Here is a 27,217-nt window from a genome sequence, read left to right on the forward strand (position 1 = left end):
ACTTTCGGTTACATTTTGTATTCCGTGTCGGTAGAAGAAGAGAACTTGCGATACATTTTTTACGAGTCTCAAAAATCCTAGCTCGTCCCGATGCGAGCTTTCCAGACAGATTGCGTCTCGTGCTCTTGACATTTTTAAGACATAATTCAGACGTGATACTTTCTTCTTTGCCAGCTACGAGAGCGGACTTCAAGAGTTGAAAGTCGCGCCGAGCAACGCGTCTTGGAAAATCGAGGCGGCTTATTTCGAAATTGGGTCATAATTTTCGTTACTCGAACTAATGACTTTGTCTTTTAAATGGAGAAATATCACGCTTTGGAAATTGGCAACTTTGATAATTACAAAAATATATTTTGCTTCAAGTACAAGTTTGTTTACGCTTTAATTGGACTCTTCATTCAACTTAATCAACCCCAGTCCAATCTCGTAATATGGATTTTTACCTTTCTCTCGCGCGACATTATTTTTGAACAATTTTTACATAATTACATCGTGGTTTTCGCGTACAACCATGCGAGTGTCACGGTACGTACGTGCTCCAAAGGATCGTACGTGCCTTCGCTAACGGCGCGAAAACGCCTTTTTGCCATTATGCTACATAAAGCGTAGCGTAAGATAGAGACGGAAACACGCGTGCGGATCTTTCGGGGCGTTTGCGCATCGTTGCAATTTTCGCAGGATTTACAGGACGGGAGAAAGAGAAAGAGAGAGAGAAGGAATGTCTCGGGCTTTATACATATTCCGCCTTATGCGAAAATCCTTGTTAACAATTTAATGGCGCGTCGCCGCTTATAATCTCGCTTCAAACAATGTCTATTCGCTTTGTCCGCGCGCGGCAGGACAAATTACGACCCTCCATTTAATTTAATACCCTCGTCGTTCGTCCGCGTGTCGTCGCATTACGGTGCTCGACGTGACGGAATAATCCTCAAAGAACATTATTTTCCCGCGACAGATACACCCACCGATCAAGCGGAATCGCGCGACGCGACACTTTCGTCGTGAATCGATAATCGGCCACTTGAACCCGACGAAAACGTAATCCGCGGACCGAAAAGAACGAGAGAAAGAAAGAGAGAGAGAGAGAGAAAAGATTCATCGACTGTGAGGAATAAGTAATCCACGTGACCCGGTGGACCCTTTTACTCGTCTCGTTTCGTCTCCTTCCCTTTCCTTTCCTTTTCTTTGGCTACACAAAAGGCACTGAAGCGTATCCGCTTCGTAATCCGCGAAGAAACGACTTCGTTACTGGATTTTCTGTACCGTAACCAGCCGCCGCGACGATGGCGTCGTCGTCGTCGGCGAGGGGGTGGTTGTCTATTCATCGCGGTGATCGCGGACGATAAGGCGCTTTAATGCGTTTTATTGATTGCAACGGTAAACAAAATAGATATCCGCGTTTTAATGCGGTTAGTTGTTATTCGTTCTTTTTATATTCTTTTATATGTTTGTTTTTTTCAGTCTTTCTAGCACGAACATGTCGAATCGAGCGCAATTCCGTTTCAAATAGAACGAGATAATCTAAATGCCTGTTTGTTTTTCTCGTCCTGGAATATTTCATAGAATCGGCAATCTAATAATGTAGTATCTCAAGCGATTGTATATCGTTTTAGTTTTAATTTATAATCAATTGAAGATTTATAATTGAAATGTCACATATAGTGAGGTAAAAATTCCAATAAATTATTTTTGCATATATTTGTTTTAAAACGTACGTAGAGGGAATATTTCACATGTTATTATCCTTAAAAATCATATTGTTTGATGTAATCCAGAGAAAAGCCTTTTTTTGGCAAAAATAAATTTTGTAAAATATAATCTAATTTCATTCACGCATATATCAAGTTTTTATATATTTATTTGACTCGTGGATGTCACAATTGCTATACTATCAATTACGTTGAGAATAATTTTTCCTTGTACGGATTTATACGATTGGAACAAATTCGTTCTCTTCTTTCCGCTGGCTCTGCTATTCTCCAAGATTCCGCAAATCTCTTTTATATAGCGGTACACGCGTTCAAATACGAGATGCCGCCGCGAGATTACGATGGATCCTTTACAAAGAGTCTCCTCTTCTTCCGATCAAATTCCCTCGCACGAGACAATAGAGATCATAGATATGTATATATTCATCGCGGAAAAAAAAGTACGTGGGAGGCTCGTAATTAAATCGAATTTGAGAATCATCTCTCTCGCTCTCCACCTTTGTCTTCGCCGTGCATCGCATTTTCCTTCGCGTAACGAGCTTTCGCCTCGTTCCGAATCTTTCTCTCTTGAAATTACGCGCGTTCTCCTTTCTTTTCTCGCACATATATTTTATACACGCTCTACTTTGCAAGTAGTATCGCGCCGTGCAAGGACCGAAGACGTTCCTCAAAGGATTTTCCCGCGTTACCGCGTTGCCCTCTGCCTCTCCTCTCCCTCTTCCTTCTGAGAAAACGCGACTCAGCGTCGACGATGGGATTGCACGGCCTAGGAGCTGGAGGAGGATAGAGCACGGGAAAACCGGAGGACCAAACAAATGCGAAGGAGGGAGATGGGAAAAAAAGGAGGAGGCGGAGGGAGGTGGGAAAAGACGGACGGTTCTTTTGAACCTACGCGCGCACCAGCGGGCGGGCATCGCTCTGATTTGCAAAGGCATTTCCGGGATTGTCGTTTTCTGTGTAGCGCGCGTCGCGCATTTATTCTCCGGTCTTTCCCTCGGCTTCGTCCTCGTTTCCGGTGACGAGGCCACTTTGCTGCGATCGTGCGTTTCCTCCCGCGCATTTCCCGGGATGTTTCTCCTAATCCTCCTCGATACGTAAGGCGATCGATATCGCCGACGATGACACACCGGATCTATCAAATATACATCTCGACTGGTTATTCAGCAAGAAAGTAGCATGTATCGAATTCTATAGCGGACAGAAAAATTTATCTTCATTAAAAGAAAGATATTAATCATACATCATTGATAAAAATTTAAAATAGCAGCCAGATTTGAGGAAAAAAAACGTTATTACGGAGTAATTAATTTAATCAGAAAGCATGAAATTTTTTGAAACGATAAATGCACGGAAAAAATTTATTTTCACTTGAAAAAAGAACTTTATACATGTTTGAGATAATTAATCCGTTTGCGATTAATCGTTCATTTATCTCAAAGAAATGTAATTACGATTAGAGCTCTATTGTTCGGAGCGCCGCGATATAATTGCGATTATCTCGTCGCTCGTGAAGAAATTGCAGTTGCAGCGGTAACGAACTTCGCCGAAAGGAAAGAAAAAAAAACGGTATCCGACTACTTTGGCAGTGTTTTTCGCGATGTCGCAACCCGTCTGATTCGTTTACTCCATACTTTAAGAAATTGGCGGTAAATTAAGTTTCTCGGTTGCGTCGCGAGTCTCAAAACTCACGGTACGGTTCGCGCGAGCGGCAATTTTCCGCGACGTGACAAACGCCAATTAAACGACGTCCGCGGACTCGCGCGCGGTGTAAACAATACGGAATTCAATAAACCTCGCTGTTCCTGGCGCACGCGAAAGTCCAATATTTGACTCGGCCGTAGATTAAGCTCGAAAGCCCGGCGCGCGTCGAACTTTCCAGATTGCTCTCCCGTCGCCTATGCCGCCATTAATCGAATATGACAACTTCGACTGCTGGATCAATGATCGCGCCAAGTGTCGGTAACTATTTGAAACCTCTTTTGTCCGGCTTATCCGAATGATAAAACAATGAATAATGGAATTAATTGTTTTTCCATCGCGCAAGGCTTGTGAAAAATTGTCGGGAAATTACGAAAACCGGGAAAATGTAATTGTAGATTTCTACAACAACGTAACGAACGTAATGAAAAAAAATGGGAGCTCGCGAAACATTTCTATAATTTGTAGTTGCAAGAAATTAAATTACGCTTTAATCGATATTCAATGTCTCGATATTAAGAGCGCGCAAATAACAAAATTTTACTTTTATATGAAGAAGATAATAAAATGTACCCGAGTAATTTTTTCATTTGCTCTCAATTTTCGCGTATGCTTTTCTGGAATTGTTGTTATTGTAGTTGAAACTTTGCGAGGATCGGAGAAAGAGAGAAGTTTGCGAGAAAGAAGCGGGTAAAGTTTGGAAAAAAAGAAACTTTCGCGTTTTATCTTCAACTCTGAAAATCATAACGAAAAGAGATTTTATTTTCGAGAAAACTCGCTTGAACCACCGCACGTTTTCGCGACATTTCTCGGGTCTCGTCGCGAACAATCGACGAGAGATGTCGCGTAATTATAACGGGCAACGTAGTAATTCACGGCAGCGGCGCCTTGGGTTTGATTTTCACCTCTGTTACGTCCACGTGTAACGAGCTGAACCCTCTAATTGAACCCCCGCAGGAATGCCTCTGCAGGAAGGCTCTCCTCTCTCCATCGGAGAGGATTACAATACGCGGGTAACCGTGGACAAGCGGCGTTGGCGACAGGTAAACGCATGCCGCATGCCTCTGGTCAGCACGCCAGCCAAATATCAATTAGTCCCGTTAATGAGAAATCTCACCGTGCGTCAACGTTAGTTACAGAAGCGCGCTACCGCTTTTATTTGCGAATTTATATCAAAGAGCAGGAATAATTCTGCAAAAATTTCGTTGTTTGTCAAATTCTATTCCGAAAAATTCCCTCAATAATTGTTGAAAATTGAAACATATCTTTCTTAATTATTCGTATCATACGTTAAAAGAAAAATCTCTCTCGTAAATAGTCAAAGTGTGTAAAATAGTTAAAGTCCTAATTTTATCTGTAATTTGAGATTTATCAAAAAACAGATTCTATTTAAAATAATAATATAAGCATTGGAAAGATATTTAATCTGTTATTTTAAACCTTGAGATTATTTATTTTTCTAGTGAAATAAATTTATAAATGTCCATCCAAGATTGATTAATGTTTTGCGTAATCGAAAAGATGCCTTCCGTGACGTAGGCAGACGAGGAGAAAGGGGTGGGAGGGAAAGAGCTTTGAGCAAATTACTTGGATGTCGGGCATAATCTCTGCTTACGAATCGGATAGAAATTCATTTCAGTAGTCGAGTTGAAATATACGCGGGAACGCCCGCAAAATCTATTGCGGGCAAGAAACTCCATCAGAGACGCGCCTGCAACTTTGTCCATTCGAGAATAGTCGCGTGACACCGCGACAATGAGGCCAAACGCAGCGCCGTTCTTTTGAGACCGCTCGCCTGCACCCGGCATTGTTCCCCGACTTTGCATTGTGCCGCTAACTTTTGAATGTAATAACAATAAGAAACGCGCATTAAAACACACGACATTGTGCATAAAAAAGGCGTTGTTAAAGCGCGAGAGTACATTGTCTCATAATTGCGGCGCAGTGTTTATTAATTTTTATTAAAAAATCTTATATTTATTTACCATTTTTTAATCAATTTTTAAATAGGCATCGATAATCTCTCAAATTACATTATTTTCTTGTGCGGCGATAATTAATATATTTCAGCGTTAACAGAAAAAAAATACCATTTTCTATTTCGTGATATGAATAAAATAATATTATAAACGTGATTGGAATTAAATAATATTATAAACGTAAATTGCGTGTAAATATATAATATATATTTCTCGTAAGAATAATAAAATATATAAGAAAATTGGCTTTTTTCGATAATGGCTCGGTGAGAAATTATACAATGAAAGCAATAATTTCGGTAACGTCTTCTTTCGACGATTTAATTTGCTTTGCCGATAGCTAATGTTGGAGAATAATAAAAGATTCCGACCTCGTTTAATCGGTCGTTCGTCTTCTGTCGTGAATAGAATCGGTCGGTCCTTGCATCGAGTACTCGGGCCAAGTGCTATTGCGGATGACGCTCAAGGCGAACTGTTCGATCAGTCGCCGAGTATTACTACTTAACTCGTTTCTCTCAAACGGAGCGCCCATCCGGAACTCCAAGTCTCCTTTCCGAGTTTACTTCTCGCTTCGATTTTACCCTCGAATTAGGTGCAAGCGCTCTCTCTCTCTCTCTCTCTCTCGATTTTAACGCGAAAGATGTACCAAATTGTCGGACAACTTCGACACGACGGAGGAGAACGCTTTCGAGCGTCTGATCGATCGTCGAGTTTCATCACTGGCTTTTCTCGATACAATCGAACCTCGATTACTTCCAAGAGCGAGACCGCAACCGTGAACTTTACACGTGTCAATCTTGGCAAGCTTCCTGACCTTGGACGGTTTTAATATTTTAGTCGGCGAGAAGGTGTGTATTTTTTTCTGTCTGACCAAAGTGCGGTTAAAATAACTTTCTCTTGGAAAACAGTTTTAAATTAGCCTAAAATGAAGAGAGATTGCGTCGGAAAATTTACCTTGCAATCAAATATGAATTATTTAGATTGCGTCAGAAGATTGATCTTGCAATCAGGTATGAATTATTTGGGATGCTGCGGTCTTTATCATTTATTGTGATCGCTTCTCTTAAAGAGTTATTTAATTAATTTTCAAAAGTATAATATCATGTATGCATTATTGAATTGTAATTTATCAGAATCAAAAAGTAAATACTAACGATGTGATTAATTAGTTTTTAATTTTTTTTTTTTAGAAATGTTATAATTTTCTGGAAATGTAGCAATTACTGTGAACTTTTTCTTATATTTAACGAATCTGTGACATTATTCTGTTTTCTAGACATTCAATTTTTTAGACTTAATCTTTTTGATTGACTCTTGATGTGCATGGATCCACGAGGTTTTAGAATGGAAATTGCAATGCCAATCCAATCTCTTTTCTCTCTTTCTCTCTCTCTCTTTTTTTCTGTGAACTTTCGACGACGCTCTCGTCCGCGCAGATTCACCCTCTTTCGCTTTTTCCGCTTTTACTCATACTTTTTCTCAGAGTCGGAAAGTTTAAAGAAGTTTGCTTATGCCGCAATCAAGAGAAAGAATAAGAAGGATCTGTCTTATTTATCTTTCCTTTCGGCGGAAAACTTGATAGCTCGGCTCGGCTTGGCTTCGATATAATCTTCCTTTGGCAAGTCGGGAAAGCGGAAAATGATAGGTAAATTTTAAACCTTGGTAAAGGAGAAAAACATATACTTTGCCTCAACAATGTCTGATTGATACGCACGCGAATCTCATTAAAAAAAACATGTCAATGAAAATTAACCCTAAAATTAGATATCTTACATTTTAACGTAGCAAAAATTAGATTTTTTGATGAAAAAAACTAATTTGTTAAGTTTTTAAAAGTGACGAAAACTAAATTTTAAAAAATTAATATGAAAAAGCTCTTTACAAGAACTGTATGAGATTTTCATATGAATGGCACTATTCTAATTTCGGTAAACTTTCCAGCTTTACATTTTCAAAATAAACGGTTGATATATATAGAACGAACAGAGCGTACGTAATGTATTTCGGCATGTCGGAGCTTCTAGATCGCAGGCATGATGACATCATCGCTTATCTTCCTTTGAATGGAAATACAGGCCGACAGAAACGTGCGGCGAAATCGATATTTCGCAAAGGAAGGACATTCGATTAAGATACGATCGTTTACATCGCTCTTTGCAAGTTGTTTATTTAATCGAACAAAAATTTCTATCAAACATTATCGAGAGAGAAAGAGAGAGAGAAAGAGAGAGAGAAAGAGAGAGAGAAAGAGAGAGAAATGGATAGCATCTTTGAATGTTATACTACACGTTGCAAACAATTCCGTGACAAGTATATATCGGACTGGATTGAAAACTACGAGGGGGAAGATTCTTGGTTCGTCGAGAACCACTTCTGCGAATCCTCCTTTTTTCTTTTCTTTTTTTTTGTTCCCCGTCTCATCTATACCTCGACATCTCATTGCCGACTTTCGCGAGTTTCTACCTCCCTTCGCTCGGCTCCCCCTTTCATGACCGCAGTCAAAAGTTCGCTACAGCGTATTGTGACGGAAATTGACGGCGTGAAAAGTGAGAGACAGCCTCTTTTGATCGACATTCAGGTGAAACCATATTGAGTGTCGATCAAACTCGGGGGATGGGAAGAGTCGATATGAAAAAAAAAATAAAAAAACGAAAAAGTAAATTAATTTCATTCATTGTTACCACAAAATGCTTGAAAAGAATATTCAATTTGAAATACGCGGTGAAAACTGCCGTATATCTTTCTCCTTAATAATAGAGATATGTTTTCATATTTCTCAATTTTATTTCGTATAATTATTCAGAGTACAGGAGAAGCAGAGGGAAAAGAGCTGTAGACATAAATCGCAGATAAAAAAATAAGAATTAAATAAAAATAGAATTGTAGAAAAAATCAATTCATATTCTCGATATCGCTGCTAAAGATGTTTAAAGATTTTTACCACTTGGAATAATTTTACCATTCTTGGAGTTAATTTGCCAGGCACCCTCGTTGCTCGATGCTTATTCTAGCTATCTAGATATCTGCCTTTGATCGACAGCCTCATAATGCATGCAATGCGTAATGAGTGCTTCGCGCTCGTTGAATTATTATGCGCATGGAAGGGAACGACGAGGCTTCATCGAGCGTGCCAGAAGCAAAAGGAAGAAGTAAAGCGTAGCGTTGACAAATAATAATTTGAATAAATCAACGCGCGTTTTATGCACGCGATTTATTCCGGTGCTTAAAAAAAACACGTTACGTAACGTTAGATTCTTTAACGCTTATTAATCACATTTTAGTATTAGTACTTTGAACAAGGAATACCTACGTATCGTTACTTATCGTTTCTAAATTATCATTACAATTAATCCTAAAGGAAAAGAATAGTATTTTATCAGATGCTAAATTATATATTCACATTTTTTCGGCGATTCGTAAAAATGCGCCGCTCGTCGCGATTTTATAAAGCGGAAAAAGTGCCGTCACCTTTTGATTAACGGCGTCGCTCGCGACAATCCGATTATGTATCACGCGAACTGTATCAATCGCGCGTCGGAATTGAAATCTAAGGGGGCGGAATGCGCGCGGGTGCACGCACCACGCACCACGCACCGCTGCATCGTTGCGTACGCCACGTTAATCCTCGTATGGAATTATCCACGTACGGCTGCACGCTCGCCGATTATTCCCCGTAGACGAGCTACGCCGGTTTGATTCGCGCGATACTGCTAAATAATTTGCAAGAGCGAGTCTGTGCTCGTCTGCCAAAATATTTACTCCTAATCCGGCCGCTCTGGTTCACAGCCGGAACCTTTCTACCATTCTCCAACTATATAATCGATATTCCCTTCCCCTATCGCTCAAATCGTACATGGCATAATCGAATTGGCCAATCGGATGAGGTAACTTAAGGAGGATGTGATATTAGACAATTAAGTAGAATTACTTCCGACTCGGATAAAATTGAATTGAGATTTTAAAGAGAGATTCAGACGTATGACCTCCTAAAATTGTAGTAAAAATATATTTTACGTTACTTGTATGAAAATTTAAATCTAATTAACTCCTCGGACGATTCGCGAACGCGCGCGTATAAAAGACCGATTGACATGCACGCGCTTTATTTTACGTATTAATTTTGAACGTCGTCCCTCCGCGCACGCGTGTCGATGATGTCTCGTGGGAGATAAGCTTTTTACATATCGCCGACGTGTAATTTTTCCGTTCCGTTACGCGCGCGCTCGAGAGAAGATCCCTCTCCGCAGATTAAACACGCGCGCGTATAGATTTTTAGACGCGATTGCGTGTGCTCGTTGCGCTTGGCTCGCATGAATTTTGCAATAAAAGCCGCGCTGGAGGCGCCCACTTATTTTCCCTTCCAGCACCGCTCTCAACATATTCCTCTTCTGCCCCCCCCCCTCCCCCTCCCCCTGCCCCCCCGTCGACCCTTTCAACCCCGTCCGCTCTCCGTCTCCCCTACCCCTTGTCTACTCCAGTGGAATTTCCCTTCCGCATAGTTCCTCGGCACTTCTCACGTCAGCTGCGATCGCTCGTTCGTGAAATTCCACGGTGCTCGATATCGGTCTTTTTTTCTCTCTCTCTCTCTCTTTCTCTCTCCCCCTTTATTCTCTCCACCCTGTCTCGGACTATTCCGTTCTTTCTCTCTCTCTCTCTCTCTCTCTCTCTCTCTTTCTCTCTTCTCCCCCATTCAGCCCAGAAATAATGCCTGTGCATGGGTTATAAAACCTTCTCGATTTTCCGTGCTCCAAAATTCGCGCGAGGCTTCGCGAATATCTCTACCCGTTCTCACTTGTACCCGTGAAATCTGCCAATCTCGCTTTTTAATCTTCTTCTTCGCTCTCGTGAAATTTATCTCGAATTTTGTATATCCGAGAGACAATGTATTTTCCTCATGCAAATCTCGTGATTTTTGTCTCTTTTTTTTTTTCATTACTACGTGTAACATTTATTAATATATATGCTTTAACCGAGATAAAGGAAATTCATTTGAACGAGACACGATACGCAGTTTTGATTATAAATGTTGCATTATGCTTTACACGTTTTTATTCTACTTCTTAGCTCTCTCTCTCTCTTTCTTTCTGTCTCTCTCACACGTTTTCGCACAAAAACCCTTTACTCTCTAAATACTTGACTAATTTGCTCGCTAAAAATACATTTTACGCCGTTACCGCACTTAAACTTCACAATTATCTCGCATGTGCATCGTTCACGCGTGCCGTAGGAGCGAGTTAAATCGCGATTATACGATTACGATCAGATTGCAGCGCTAATATGCCGGTTTAGATTACCTCAAGGAGAACACTTATGTATAACGCGCGATTGCATTTTAAATCGTCCGCCGCGTTTTATACGAGAAACCGCGGAGTTTAGGACAAGATGAGCGGATAAAAGTGCGATTATCCGGTCAATGCGGCGACCGCTCGACCGTCCGCCCCGTTTGCCATTAATCACTTAATTGGTTATTTATGACGACGAAAAAGCGAAGGCCATAAATAATTCATCGCTTGAAAATTGGATACGCTACGCGATCCGCGAATGCAAAACCATTGATTACGAGAGATTCAATCCTATCCGGATTCGTCGTTGATTAGACATGCGCTCGTACGTTGGCGTATTTTTAATACGAGATTCGCAGGCGAATTGAAAACAACCAATGCGTACGACTAATACATCGAATGCGATATAATGCGTTTTCGATCCTGATTAATGCGGGAAAAATTACTCATGAAATACTAGAAAAAGAATATTTCAGAGAAACCAGAAAATGTGCTCTTTCGCGCGACTGAAATTCTGAACTTATTTCATTATTTTCCCGACTGATATATCGCAAGATTTATAAACAAGAAAGAATCGATTTAAAAACTTTGCTTCTATTTCGCAACTGCATTTGTTCACATGACCGTGAAAATGTATTAATTTGTTTAAATCAAGCTTCTCTTTCTCTCTCCTCTATTGTATTATTAATCTTAGAAATATCAATCTCACTATTTCAGTGACTTGTAAATGATGTATCAAGATATTATTATTTATGAGTGTCAAATATTGAACTTTTATTATTAGGAAACTTTTCGGATTCCGACTTTTAATTATATCGCTTTTTAAGTACTTTGACACGATTGATTAACCGAAAATATTACACGTGTATTTGTACATAAAAAATCGATGCATATAATTACTCGATGCTTTTGATTTTTGGAAAATTGATTTTAGAAAATGGAAATGTTTTATCCATACTTTTTAATCTTTTTGCGATTATTATTTTCTAATAAGCCGTAATTGCATTTGCAATTTATATTCTTCATAAATATATTTATAAATAAGCTCAAGAGATTTAAGTATTATTTATCTTTTAATTTTTTCACGATAAATTTTTTGTTTTCTTTAGTCAGCTCTAATTGTCTTTGCGATTTATGTTCTTGGGAAATATATTTACAAACAGACAAGCATTAAATGAATATATTTTGCCATACGAAAAGACTTAATTGGCTCGCTTTTTATGATTTTTGGTCGGATAACCAAAAAGAAGGGTCTCGCGAAACCTCCCTCTCGAGATCTGCTTAGCTCTTGATGAGAATTGCCATCGTAATGTCGGGTCATCTCCCGCAGTTTTCCGTATTAGATGTAAACGGCGGCCTAAAAGGGGAGATCCGAATGGGTTTTGACCCGTCATGAGACGATCCTCGATGCCACCATGCCGCATTCTTGTAGGTGAAACGAGGTGGACCGCGCTAATGGATTTTGTTCGGAGGCTCTTTGTGCTCGCGATTAATCTATCAGCCTTCCACGCGGTGGCCGGTTCTTCCATTCGGTGGCTCTCGAGCTCTGCCCTTGATCGTGGGTTTTCCAGATGACGACAGCAAAAGTAATTATATCCCTTTTCTTCTCTCTCTCTCTCTTTATCTATCTCGCGTGACACGTGATCGAGATATCCGTGCTTTTCTATTAGCACCCTTATCGTTTGTTTCTCGGTGTCTCGTGGGATAACTTTATATTACGTTGATTAAAGGGATAGATTAGGATGCACGATGGAAAAGGTGATCGCTTTTCCGATACTTTTATCGCATATCAAATTAACGTTTATTTTACAAAACGTTTCGTATTTTAATAACATCGTATATTATTGATACATTTATTATTATAAATAAATCTTTGGAAACAATATATGGTAAATGCATAAACACGTTCGTAACGTTTATTTCTCTCTAAATAAATGTGTGTCGTGTATGTGTGCGCATATGCGCGTAGATGCGGCCAACATAGTTATTCTAGATCGACGAATCGGGAGTAAAAAGAAAAAAAATGAAATATATATTCTTTTATTTTAACATTCTCTCTGACCGATCGTAGCTTTTTTTAACCGCTGGCAAACTGCGAAAACAGCAGAAATTGAAAAATTAAACTTTTATTTTTTTAGAAGAAAAGTTGTCATTTATTTATTTATATGATGGAATTGTATATCATTTTTATCAATTTCTTCCGGCATATATTAAAAAAAAAGCTATATTGAACTACATTATAGACACAAATTTTAAATTAACAGGAATAAATAATTCTCGCGTGTGTTTTACAATCATCAGAAAAAATAATCTTGAGAAAAACGTTCTTAAAATTCTTTTAATTTTATAACGTAAGGATATACTTTATTTCATTGTTAATTTTTATCTTCATATCGACTAAGGGATTCTTTTTAAATTCGAATGATATCGTCTCATAATCATACACTTGTCGATTATGATTAAGAGTAGTAAAAAATTAATTACGAGATACTTGAACATCGAATAAAAGTCTGATAAAAAGATGTTGGAGGGAAGAAAGTTTTGCAAATGGCGCCGCTAATGACAATGCTCGTCACTCAGTGCGGTACACGAATGCAGACGACGAATCGATTTTACGTGCCAGATGACGTTACGCGATTCTGGAAATTTACGAGGCTGATATTTTTTCGTCATTGCCAGCGTGGCAGAGCAAAACCTATTATTAAGGAATGGAAGTCAAATACCGATTAGCAATAAATACCAAAAACGTTGTCCCAAATTACGAGAGAAAGAATTTATTTGAAGCTTTATTTTTCCGGAAATATTGTTATTCAATTTAATATTCCAACTTTTTTATAAATTTTATTCTATAAAATAATATTTGTACATTATATGTGCAAGAAATACATGTAAAATAATATTTAAATGATACATTGAGAGAGAACCAACGCTTGGCGAATATCTTCGATTCTTCGATTCACACTAACAATTCACATAATTTGATTCGAAAACTTGCGTAATTAGCAATCTTCTTCGACATTCCGGAATAATGAAACACGTTGCTCTTCGGGCGGCTTAGACGAAAATAAATATAGCCTCCGGCACTTAAATAGCTGCAAGATTCCTAAACCAGGATCATACTCGTCGAAACTTTGCAGCGTCGCGCTTCTCTCTCACACATACACATATACATGCACATATACATACACACATACACGCTTCTCGCAAAATTAGTTCCTCCGCGGAAGCGCACCATTCTCATTAATTATGTAATCGCGTTTCGTTACGCTCGTGCTTCCTCCACCCCCGTCTCCGCCCCCCTCGTGCCTTTCTTGTGCAATATCTTGTGCGTTTAACTAGCGCTCTCATTCTTCGAACGTCGGTGACATTTCTTACGAGATATCAAATAGGCCACGAAAGTTTTCCGCGTCTTCGAGATGAAAGTTTCCTCGCGTTGGATTCTTCAAACTGCATCTGCACACGTACGCAGACGCACACACGTACATACACACACATTTACACGTTGAATTTTTCACAGTGGAATGTGCGCGGTTAAATTTTTTTTAAATTTTTTGCGCCCATCTTTTTTTTATATAAATTTCGCCGGCGAATTTCCGGAAATCTGAACGATACGCTACGGAAGATTGGTATTTCATTCTGTGAAAATATATTATTCTCTCGCAGAAAAATGGAATATTCTTCGGATATTATTTTTATTTAGTTTATCGAACACAAACGAGATTAACAATAAAATTAGTTTGCATGCGTGACTAAATCGAATTGTTTGTTTTCGTGGAATAACGTTTTCTGTATTATAGAAAAGCAAGGCGCGAGTATTACGGCTATTCAGGGGCAAACGAATTTTCGTAATATCGCTTTTACGCTCGCACAATGCCGGCATTATAAGATCCCATTCTCTCCTAAAAGTGGATCACCAATAGAACGCACTGACAGCATCTTTCTTTTTATCGCAGTCGTTCGAGATTCAGCTTTTTGGATCAGGTCGAATTATGTACAAAACTTTATCTTTTTAGAAATAATATAATAACGCGTGCAAACGATAATATAATGCAAGCCTCTAGGAAGGCATCCTTCTTTCTTTCAAATCGAATAACAATTATGTACAAAAGTTTTGCAGCTGAATATCGTATTTCATAATCCATACTTTTCCGTCTAATCAAACGATACAAAATATAGAGCGATAATAATTTCGAGATATTTAATCTAGATGAAAGAAACTTTAATTTTGAAGTTACATGACAGAAACTATGAATTTTCAAAGAGTTTTCCTATATGTTTATAACGTTTCAGTTAAACTCGCAACATTTCACGCTAGACATGAAAAAAGCCAGTCTTGCCGAGACAAATAAATGACACGGCGGGTATAAGTCAATCGATATTTAATTAGATGTCTCGCATGGCAGCTCGCCTGCTCCTCGCTCGTAACGCTTATTACCGTGTACGGCTACTCGCAGTTAAGGACGATCAATTAATTAAGCTTGCCGTTTAGACGAGCATGCACGCATACACGCGCATTGATACACGCATACGAGCAACATACGTACCCACGCGCATTTCAATCTGCGTTGTTGTTGCAGCTACGTCGTTTTATACCGACCCACCAGTCGGAAACAACAATTCGCTATTGATTTAGCCGATAAATGGAATTAAATACTCACGCGTATATACGCCCGAACCCGGGGTGCTTTTGTGCTTAATCGCGCTGCTGCTGCTGCATTTCCGTTTCCTGTGGCAACAAACGCTGGTCGTTTTAGTAGCGCTCGCAATTCGCGCTTTTCGCCGATATTACGGCTTAACACGAGTGCCTTCGATCACGATGCCGTTTCGGAATCGCAACCTATCCCGTAATCATAAACCTATATCGCCAACGATCGTAAATGGGATCGTAGTTAAACGAACTTTAACGTGCTTTTATCGAATGAGCATCTATTTTATTCGCCATAGATTTTATCCCTTCAGCGTGTTTGTCGTTATACACGTGTACATACGCGGATGTAATTAAAAAGATTATTAGATTAGATTATTATACTTTTTCTCTCGTCTTGTAATTTTAAATCCAAATTACCTTGCTGCGATGCACCCACGCGATAGTAGGCGAAGAACAAATATTTTCCATTTATTAAAGTGACAGATTGCGATCGTCGATCCTATCCGGATCCTGCTGTCGATTCGTATAAAAAATGTATATGTGTGTATCAAAATCTGCCTCGATATTAAAAGTTCATAAACGTGTCATTGTTGCGTCGCGTGGAAGATTATCGAGTCGATTTACATCGCGCCAGCCGCTGTTTAGCCATTGCGGTTTCGTGCGAGTTTGAAAAATGAGGAGCTTAATTTCAATTTGCCATTGAACACGGTAGCGAACCTCGCGTGCTCCTCGCACGATCGCGCACGCCGATAGTCCTTTCCCCGATTATCGCGTCGACAAGGACTATTATCGATTAAAAGCGGCTTATTTAACAAACTCTCGTTACCGGTCTAATTTATTCGGGAGATCTGGATTTTTCACTTTTAACGAGTACGATGGATTTTCCTCCGACGCCAAGAGAAAAATCCACGTTACTCGAAAAAAAAATATATATATTGTACATAAATATATTATCGGCGCAATTTTTTTGATGAACGAGAGACGACAATCGCGCGCGCGAGATACACGTCGATAATCGCGTATAATCGCAGCGAAATTTTTCACTTGCTGCACGACACATGTACATACATAGCGATTAACACGCACTTTATGCACGAGCGAGCTTCGGTTGGAACGATACGTACATACTCGGTGTCGGTCGAACGAATTAAACGACGGCGAATCGTGGTTAATCGCACGAAAACACGAGTAGAATGGCCCTAGGGCGATAAAAAATACGCTGATATCAGCAAATATACAGTCGAACAGAGGGGAGGGGTTTGTTGCGATGCATACGCAATTCGGACAAAAATAAAAATTTTTCCATTTTTTTTTCAGCAACGCTTAATATTAATACAACTGTCAAACGCATTACAAATTTTAATAAATATATGCATATTAAATAATAATTGAGTGCGTATATATGTTTTATTTTTTCGCGATTATGCTAAATGTTCTAATGTCTTATTTAAATACGAAAAATACAGATTTATTACGATGCATCCAGTTATTAAATGAATTAAAAACCATGAGAAATTTGACTCGTGTTTAAAAATGCGCTTTTATATCGCATATTTTATTCGATTGACCTTTTCCGCAGATACTTTTATAGGACTTTTTATCTAAGCGAATAAAATAATTGAAGGGAAATATATATTTTTCAGAGAGAGCATTTTCGATGCGACTTTTTTTGTCTAGAAAAAGCCGGGCGATAGGCAGAGCAGGTTAGTCCAACGAGTTTCGCTCTTGTCGGAAAAGAAACGAAGCGTTCGCCCGTGAACGCAAATCGGGAAATCGAATTCCGTGTGCCGCTTCGGGTTAGGCATTATCGGCTTTTAATCAAGTTCGCTCCTTTTTCGTTCACTTCTTTCCTCCTCACTTTCTGACGTGCCTCTTTGCCTTTGTGGAAGTCGCTCTTCATTCGCATGCTTTCGAGCTGCAGTTAGTTAATCGTCTTGCCCGCGAGTTTACTCTATTATGGGGAACCCAAAAAAAGCCTCGAGACATCACAATTTAATACTATAAATTATTGTCAAAAAGTATGAGTATCCATTTTTTGATTCAGCAATTATTTCTCAATGAGTTTAAATAGTTGCGTGACTTTTTGTTCGCACGTTCTTTATATAATAATTTAACTTTTATTTTAAAAAATCGTCATCTTTATCTCGTACTGTTTTAATCATTGCCTTCACGATTTTATATCTTCATCAAAAATTAATTTTTTACTCTCAATTTTAATTTCTCTCGTCCTGCAACGTTCGCTTTATATTTATTCCATTCGTTTGACTCAACTCAGTCGCTTCATGCTTTCGAGCTGCGCTGCAGTTAGTTAATCGTCTTCCCCACGAGTTTATTCCATTATGGGAAACCCAAAAAAAGCCTCAGGACATCACAATTTAATACTATAAATTAGTATCAAAAAATAGGAGTATCCATTTTTTGATTCAGCAATTATTTCTCAATGAGTTTAAATAGTTGCGTGACTTTTTGTTCCCACGTTCTTTATACATATAATAATTTAACTTTTAAGTTATCTTTATCTCATACTGTTTTAATCATCGCCTTCACGATTTTATATCTTCATCAAAAATTAATTTTCTATTCTCAATTTTAATATCTCTCGTCCTGCAACGTGAGAATCGCAATGTTCGCTTTATATTTGTTCCATTCGTTCGACTCATCTGAATCGCGTCAAGCGTCGGGGGGGGTAGGAAAAAAAAGCGCATCGCTCCAGACGAGACCGCTATTATTCGATGTCGCCGTATTTGCCGGCGGAAATTTGGAAACGCGCGCGAGTCCACCGAATAAATATCGCGGCGCGCGATTCGTGCGACGTACCGACTAATGGAAATCCCAGAGCCGGCTGCGGCGGAAAGTTTTTGGACTCTGCCCAACCATCAATTTTCCGACCCTCTGTTGCTGCGGAATCCGCGCGCATATCCTTGTGGTTTCGTCTCTGTCGCTTTTCCACAGCGATGCCGCTCGCGTCCCCTTTTTTCGTCTATCTTTCGCGATCGATCGACACATTTTTGCTTTCGCCGCTCAATTTCCCGGATGCGGAAACGAAAGAGCGTGTCCGGGGCAAGTTTTTGCCTCGGAAAGTCGCGTCGCTCTCTTCATTTTTGCCCGTGGTCTTTCGAAGATGGAGAAGAGGAGAAGGAGAGGGACAGACTACGTACGTTTTCGTGTGTGTTCTACCGATGAGAGATCGATAATAATACAGTGTCGACGATGTAAAACATCGTCGCGCAGACGTTTCCTTCCCAGCTGAACGAAAAAACTTTTTCTATTACCCTCGCGAAGAGAACTTTTCCAGGGATGCTATCGACGCCTATGCGAGCTTTATATGTACTGATGTTTTTTTACGATCTAATGCTCCGCGAAACCATTCCAGGGAAAGATGCGTATGGAAATGTAGCGTTACGCATCTTCACGATGAGATGAATGTTGAAATGTCATCGCGGTAAAATTTGAGCGAACTATCGCGAAGCGCGTGTATATTCGCTTTATTTTTGAAAGATACTTTTATATGTATGTTTTTTATAATTAAACTATAACTAATAATTTTTTCTTCAACCTTTTTTAAGAATTCAACCTGAATTTAACTCACTAAAAGTCTGATATAAACAGATAAAAATTAATTTGTCATTTAATTTACAATTTTCATAAAACAGTTTTCAAGAAGAACGAAACTAGAATCTAATTAATTCCATAATTGATTCATAAAAATGCAATATTTATGTCGAGAGAGATCGTAGTGTTGCGTCCGCGGAACGATATATCTCGAAACGCGCGATACAACGATCGGCACTCGCGTACACGCTCGCGCACACGTTCGCGCACTCGTAAATAATAACACGGTTCTCTGTAACACCGAAACTTGAATGGGCAACACAGAAACGCAAGCAATAACTCGGAAAGATAATACAACGGCTCGTAAATAGAAACACGTCCGCTCAGCTTGACAGCTGGCTTCCGACTCAAATGACGGCTGCTCCATCAACAATTCCTTGACAACGAGATCTTCTTCCTCTTTCAAGACAGACTCGACCGCGACTCAAACCAGGGACGTAACACTAGATATAATTGCGTTCATCAAAATTTGAATTAAGTCAGGAATGTTCAAATGTTTAAACACTGGAAAATGTCGATAATGGCTCGACACGTATCGCCTTTTTAATAAAACATCATCGTGTACTATTAAATTATCATTAAGAAAACAAAAGGGTCGTACTCCTTCTTGCTAATAATACCGCAAGTAACTTGTAGAAGTCTCCGTGTGTATAGGGTGTAAAACAACACGCTACAACTCACTTATAGTTCTACCGAATATTTTCTTAGGGAAGTCACCCTACTTATTCTTTATTTTCTTATCAGGAACATTTATAAAATATCTTACAAAAACACTCGTTAATTTTTCGATTATAAAAGCAGCGAAGAAAAGAATTACAAGAATAATAATTTTTTCAGTTGTTTAATAGTCGAAATCCTTTTTCTTATTAATCGAGAAAAATTTTTTTAATTAAAAATTTTCTCGCTCTACAAATTATGTAGAAATTTAAAACGCTTATAATATTTTTCGGGTTATATATTTGTAGTGTAATCGTTTATACACATATGAAAACGCACATAATTTATGCGCTAATTGAAGTTCGTTAAATAGCTTTTAGCTCAAAGCTAGCCTTATGAAGGGCGACACATCGGAACGTGTCAGTCCTTTTCGTATCGGGGGTCACAATGCCGTCGTACCTTCCCTTGTTCACTGCTCCGAGAATGAATAATGCGTTGTTCGCACGTACACATCGAAACGCAAACAGGTCGACCCTTAACCCGGTCTCTCGCAAGCTGCTTTTAGGTACGCGTGCGTTCACTTTGCCGATGTCGATACGTGGATATCGTTACGCGATCCCGTCCGCACGTTTTCTCGAAAACACATTTCCTTCGCCTGACCCGATTCGCCCTCTTCCACTTTACCGCATGGAGTCTGTCACCTATAAATTTCTTCGGGTTTCGATGTGAGAATTAAACCTTTTTTAAAATAAAATACAACTTTCTTGGTCCTCGAAAAATTGAAATAATAATTTTTTTAAATTTTTATTAAACGATTCTTATTTCACCTTTCAAAAGTTATTACATTCTCGTAATAGATTTTTATTAATCAAAGTAAATTTCTATTTCTATTACTTTAATTTGTAAATTTCTTTTCGTCAAATTCTAAGATCTCGAATGGGATTGAAATTAATCATTAAAATAAAAATTTAAGAAAGTGCAATATTTTTTTATTTAATTTTTTTTCCATGTAAAAAGAGAGAAATTTCCAAATTTTTTGATGCATGTTCGTATCTTACAAATAATACTGTATCATTTTTATATACAGAGTGTATAATTATCTCGTTATTATATTTAACTTACAAATTTTTATAAATTATTTCCATAGATTATTTTTTCAACTTTTACTGAAAAGCTCTTAATCTAAAAATACGATTGCCAATTGCTTATACACTGTCACATATCTTGGTTCAATCATGTAACGTACAAATGAAACTCGCAAGAGTCAATGTCTCTGAACCATCCTGTATACGTAGGTAAGCGAATGCAGAATCGACGTATACGTGACCCAATTGAAAAGTCGATATCTTAGAATTCAACAGAAGGGAAAAAGCCCGCGTAGTTTCCGCCTCTTTCGTCTTCTTTCACCTTGTCGCTGTTTCGTCATCGAGCACATATCGGATGCCGCGAAAAGAGGATTGTAAATCCTCTGATTAGCAGATCCTATTTTGAGTAGAATTATTTCATCGTTGTGTTGTTACAGCATGCGTGGCATGCAAAAAAATATGCGAGACAACGTACACGCGAAGCTTGTAAAATGGCGCGGTCCAGGTAAATAAACAATGAAAAACGGTGGTATCGGTTTATTTTCCAAGACGTGTCTGCTCGCGCGCTTGGGTCCTTCTAAATTTGAAATTACTTTTTTAATGCAAATGCGCCAGGACATCCTTTTATTATCGAATCGATCGTTGCAAGAGTAAATTTATTTTTTTTTTAAACGAGTTTGAAAAATTTGCGCTTTCTTTTTAGAAAAATAAAATTTGAAAAACATATAATGACTAAAATAATATCCGAACTGTAAAAGACTCAACATGATGAATAATTGAAAAAACTCACTTTCTCTCGTAAATAATCTTTTTTTTTCATTTTTCTGCTTAAATGTTTCGAGAGAAATAATAGAGAAATACTGACTATTTTATATAGAAAAAAAGTGAACGTAAGTTCTCTTGCATTACCAGTTCAGATTGTTATATCCAGCATTTGTATCGATCAATCTTTCGCATAATGATGCTAAATGTAAACCGATATCTGAAAGAATAGTAGCGCTTTTACGAAATTGCGCTGCAAGATGAAAGACGATCAGATTTCAATCGATTATTCCTACATTGATGGATTGTTCTTGTGTTGTTTATATTTTATTCGATAAAATCTGATTACATCGCATACTTAGTTTTGCGCGCGGCTCTTTGTTCGTCCTCGTAATTTTTCTCTCTTTTTCCGCAAGTGTCGATAAAATGTCGAGGATTATGTGGGCTCTGTGAATTATGAAACGATATCTCACGGAATAAAAGCGGCGGTTTTATTAAATTTGCAAATGGGGAGAGCCGCGTATTTTAAATATTACATATCCGACGACTTGGTTTAGAATTGCAGATGCAAATTCGATATCGGAAAATCGGTAATAATAACGAATGATTAATAAGTAAAATTGTATATTATACTTGTAACATTGTAATAGTATAGATATATAAATGTATATTTTAGATATAACTTTTATAACTAATTATTAGTAGATTGTATCTTGTTGTTGCTTTAATGACAGCCGATATCAACTTGCTCTGCTTTAATTTACTTGCATTTACCTCAAGGTATTTATTTCTTTATAGAGTTTCAACATGTTTTATAAATTTGATTTTTACTATTTTAGCTTCTTCTAAAATAAGATTTGGCTATTATGTATATTTTCTAATATTAATTACTTGTGAGAGTTATTAATATGATAACTGTACAAATTTCAATGGAATTATAATTTCTTTCTTTGCAAAACATTTAATTGAAATGCGGCAGATATTCATCAATATTTGTTCCGTTGTTTAATGCATACTAACATGATTTCGTAGCAACATTTGCTTTATTTTTCACATGCTTTCTTTCAATATAACACAAATATAATGGAGCAGCATGTGTATCTGCAAACTTGGAACGCTATTGATTTGCACGAATAAAGTTCGTTTTGGAATTTTTACCGTCCCGAACGTTATACCACTATTTGTTATGTCGTGCATTTTCACATTTTCTTACACGCAAGAATTAGTAAAGTATTAAGTATTACGTATTTCTCTAAATGGGGAGAAAACGTAAAATTTCGTAAGAAATATTTAATTATGGCTATTTTTAATTTAAATGTGTAGATATCTGTTAGAATAAATTTAAAAAAATATTCATCAAAAGTTTAAGTGAAAAGTCTCTAGCATTTAGACCGATCGATTTCACCTGCTAGGTTGCTCTAGCTAGTTATTTGACCTTCCTTATTAGATTTCTGTATTAGAGCAAAAATAGTTGTACGAGATACCTACGCGTTACGAATACCCTTGACCATAGCTTAAGCAAAAGAGAACTCGTACAATATCTAAGTAAGGTCACGTCTATTTGTGTACGATTCTATATGCTTCGATCAAAAACGGACACAATAATCGAACATACATTCATCTTCTTTTTTTTTCCTTTTCTCTCTTGTCTCCTAATATTAGCCCCTTAATTCTATTGAAACAAATAATTTATTATTTCCCCAAAGGAAAGAAATTATTACGAAATACATTTCTCTTTCTCTGCCTCATAATGGATTAAATAAAATGAATCCAATTTTTCGATATTATATCGAGTATATTACAGCACATAATAGAGATAGATTTGTATTTATTTAAAAAATATTACATTTTCCTGCTAGACAAAATAATCTAGATATGGAGACTAGTATAAATATAGAAGATATGGAGAATTGCAGAAATCATAAAATATAACCATGACTCTGTGCTCAGACATTATACACTAAATTTCCTCGACTGAAATTCCGCTTTCGGTTATCGGCTATCAGGTGTTTCCTCTCCATTGATCGATTTCGGTAATGTCCCGATACAATAATGACCACGAAAACGCCGAAAATCAAAAATGCGAATAAACTAAATCTATGATATCGCTCGAGTCTTATTTAATCGCTAATTAAATAAAATTATAAATTTTATTAATTTATCAATTATTATCAATTCTAAACATTTTTCATTTTTACTTATTATTTAAATTATATAATCAAAAAAGCATACAATTTTAGTAATTTTATTTAATTAAAATCGATGAAACTAAAAAAATACATACTTATTAACAGTTTTTCACATACATTACAGTTGTAAAAGTTTTGTAAAGAAATAATATATACAAACGGAACAATATTTTGATTCTTCGCCAATTTCAGATTATTAACATAAATTAATCGCGATTATATTTTTTATTATAGAATATTATTAGGCATAAATGAGCAACTTGTGTATATTGAAGATAAACTGCTTTTCTTTTTGTCCTGGGAATCACTAATTAACATATTTAATGGAGCAAGTAATATGTCAATGCAACCGATTTATATGCGATTCTGTCGCTCTTGCTGTACGATACTCTAACTGTATTATATTGCACATGTCTGTGCGTGCAATCCATGTGTCATATTGTTAAACAGCCTAAAGCATTGTCGGAACGATGAGCGTCGAATTGAGCTAACTTCGTTCGATGCATTATCGTTCTCACATAATATGACGTGATAATCGACCGTTGCTTCTCCGATATCAGAGAAATAAATTTAATCGTGTAATACATTTTAATATATTTAAAATAGAATCATATATCAATCACACACATTAATCGATCGATCGACGTGTCGAGGTGCATCAACGATATAAATTGTCGTGTACTGTAGTCATTTTTAATGCAATTTTTAGTGCTACACTGTGGATATTGCACTGACCAATATTTAAAATACAGGATTTATCGTTTACATTAATAATAACGCCATTTTCACTGGTGGCCCAATGATACGATATATTAAATTATTAATATTCGTGATAAGCCATTTCTTCGTAATGCCTGCATAATTCGCAGCAATATTGTTTTTTAGTCTATTATAAAATAAATTGATCTGTTTTAAGCAAAATTTTATTCTTTCAAAAAGCATGATATTTCCAATTTTTTATCATCCTGCAGAAGCGTTAAATTTACAATCAAAATCAATATAATTCTCTCTAAATAATTATTTAATACTTTATTTAGTATTTTACATGACTGATTGATTTAGCAAGTCTATTCGTTAAAAGATTTAAAATCCATGCTTTTCAAAAAAATCAATAGGATTAAAAATCTTAGTTTTAAACAAAAATTATATATTATATCAATAATTAATTGCTGCCAATCTGTACAATGTATCGGGACACTTTTTATCTTGCTAAATAATCTTTACGTATTTATATTCCGTTCCTGAACGCATGCATTAGTGCATAAAAATTATTTATAAAAAAAGGAAATTCACGATTATCGTAAAACAGATTATCCGTCTCAAAATTCCACGCTATTGATCTCGTCTGCACTCTCTCATTTCTTTTCGAACTCCGTGAAGCGTTTCCCGCGGCATCGGGTCGTAAACACCGGTGCACCGGTGATTCTTTCATCTTCCGATAAATTTCCAGACGCCGCTTGATACGAGCAATTACGGCGACGCGACGTCATCGGGATACGATCGGATAAACGCAATTTGCGCATAATCATCGTACGGAATTTCGCATCGCGGCGGTGCAACATGTTGCGCTGTAAATTTTGTTTCATCCGCGACGAGAAAGAGAGAGAATAATTTTATTCGCGTCTCGTGTAAAATAATTTGTCCGCGTACGTGGACATTTCCGCATGGAATATCGCTCTGTTTGGAGTCGATTTTTCCTTCATTAAAATGTTTAGGCGCCGGCGCAACATTTTTTTTCTCCTACGTAATTACACGAATATTTTTCTACGCTTAATTAGAACTAATTAATCTTATCAATGTAATTTAAGGGTGCATTTGATTGACAAAAGATTTTTTATCATTATCTATTTTTCGTAGGAGCAACACAAGTCACTTGGATGTCGAATAAATAACTCGACGTAATTAAGGGTCGTCGACGCATATCGAAAGATAGATACAGAGACAGAGAGAGAGAGAGAGAGAGAGGGAGAAAGAGAGATTCACATGTAGACTGTCTTTCTGTCTTTCCCCGCGAAATTGTTCCCGTGTAAATTGGCGACGATAAACGCGCCAATGAGGTCAGGGATAGTCGTATCCTACCGCGTCGCGTCGAGTGCATCGTCCCTCTCGATGCGTTCGACGGTAATCTCTCCCCTGCGTCGCGCTGGGGGTAGGAAACCGTGAACCACTCACCGTCAATCACGTGTCGGGAACAAAGGAGCGCTTTAGTGCACTGGATGCACCCATTTGCCTTCGCTTCGCCGGGCGCCGTCATTGCCGTCGTTTACGTGTCTCCTTTGACGCGCTATTAGACGACGACGAGGGGGGAAAATAAACCTGGGAGCGGCACCCTCTCCCCCTTATCAGCTCCGTTCCCCTTCCCCCTCATATTCTCCATCCATTCTGCGTTCGATATCGAATTTCTCTCATGGAATTGTCGGTCCTCCGGGGAATTGTAAACTGCCGTTGAGCAGATTCTTGTTCGAGAGAGAGAGAGGGGGGGGGGAGAGAGAGAGAGCCTCTCGTTTGTAGCGAATTTATTTCTTGCAGAGATGTATAATTATTTCCCTTTAACGGTTTTTTTATTTGTTTGACAAAATGCTCCATTATCAATGGTGTATCAAGTTTATTCGTTATCCAAGAGCATTATTAATTCCTTTGCAACAGATTTTTCAAATTTAAAATAACAATATATATAAATTAATTTTTTTACTTTAAACAAGTGTCAGATGATCAATCGCTCTAGATACGTTAGATTTATTAGAGACCAAGTTAATTAAAAATTATCCTCGCGGCTTTTATAAAAAAATTAGACTTTTAAAGAGATTTTTAATTCTGAGAGAACAGAGATCGAATTCGTACGGCAGCGGCGAATGAAAGTACAGGAATATAAATATTTGAGTTAAATTTAAAATCTGGTTAATCTCCGTGCGAATTAACATTTCACAAATACTCTCTTCGCTCGAATATCAAATGTCCCTTGTGAGGCACGCGAATCTCGTAATAAAGATTATTACCATCGTTTCGCGGCACGTGTACGAAGATTGAATTAATTAATAAGGAGCGAAAGAATATTGAATTAATAAAAAGTATTCTCGATTTATATTATAGGCGGCGAATTTAACGACTCGTCCCGTTCCGCATTTTAATTGACGCCCGATAATTAAAATTTTCACACGTAATTCAAGCGCAGCTTGGAACAATTAATTCGACATATATCACCCGCTCTATGTTACATCACTCTGTTACATCTCCGAGTTCAACAAGTTCGACTTCTCTCTCCACGTCACTTACAGCAAATGGGAACATTCCTCTATCTTTTCCGCTTCTCTTCTCTCTCTTTTTTTTCTTTTTTTTTTATCAAATCGATTAAATCTCTAGTGGCTTCATTCGGCAGATCGACGCTTAATGCAAAATATATCGATGGAAAAAAGTAGCGTGTTTAGGCGATTCGCGAAATTTTATATTCTCGATTTGGAACTCGCTTCTCGATATTTGAATATCTGGATGGAATTAAGGCACAAAGTTTTCTGATTTATTCGCATCACATTTATTCTAATTTGTAATTCAAAATTATCTAACAAATATCTAGTCAATTCTAAAAATAAAATTTTCAG

The 27,217-nt window shown here is 37.6% G+C and overlaps 1 protein-coding gene and 1 long non-coding RNA gene across 5 annotated transcripts in view; one reads left to right on the forward strand and one right to left on the reverse strand.

Moving 5' to 3' along the window:
* Alpha-man-iib (alpha-Mannosidase class II b) overlaps positions 1-27,217 on the forward strand; it is a 129,707-nt gene that overhangs the window by 64,977 nt on the left and 37,513 nt on the right. The window lies entirely within an intron of this gene.
* Positions 1-27,217, reverse strand: part of LOC145965507 (uncharacterized) — a 77,071-nt gene that overhangs the window by 1,298 nt on the left and 48,556 nt on the right. The window lies entirely within an intron of this gene.

Source organism: Camponotus vicinus, unplaced genomic scaffold, assembly GCF_025532165.1.
Source record: "Camponotus vicinus isolate PSW18456_S1 unplaced genomic scaffold, iyCamVici1.0 SCAF_14, whole genome shotgun sequence".
NCBI lineage: Eukaryota > Metazoa > Arthropoda > Insecta > Hymenoptera > Formicidae > Camponotus > Camponotus vicinus.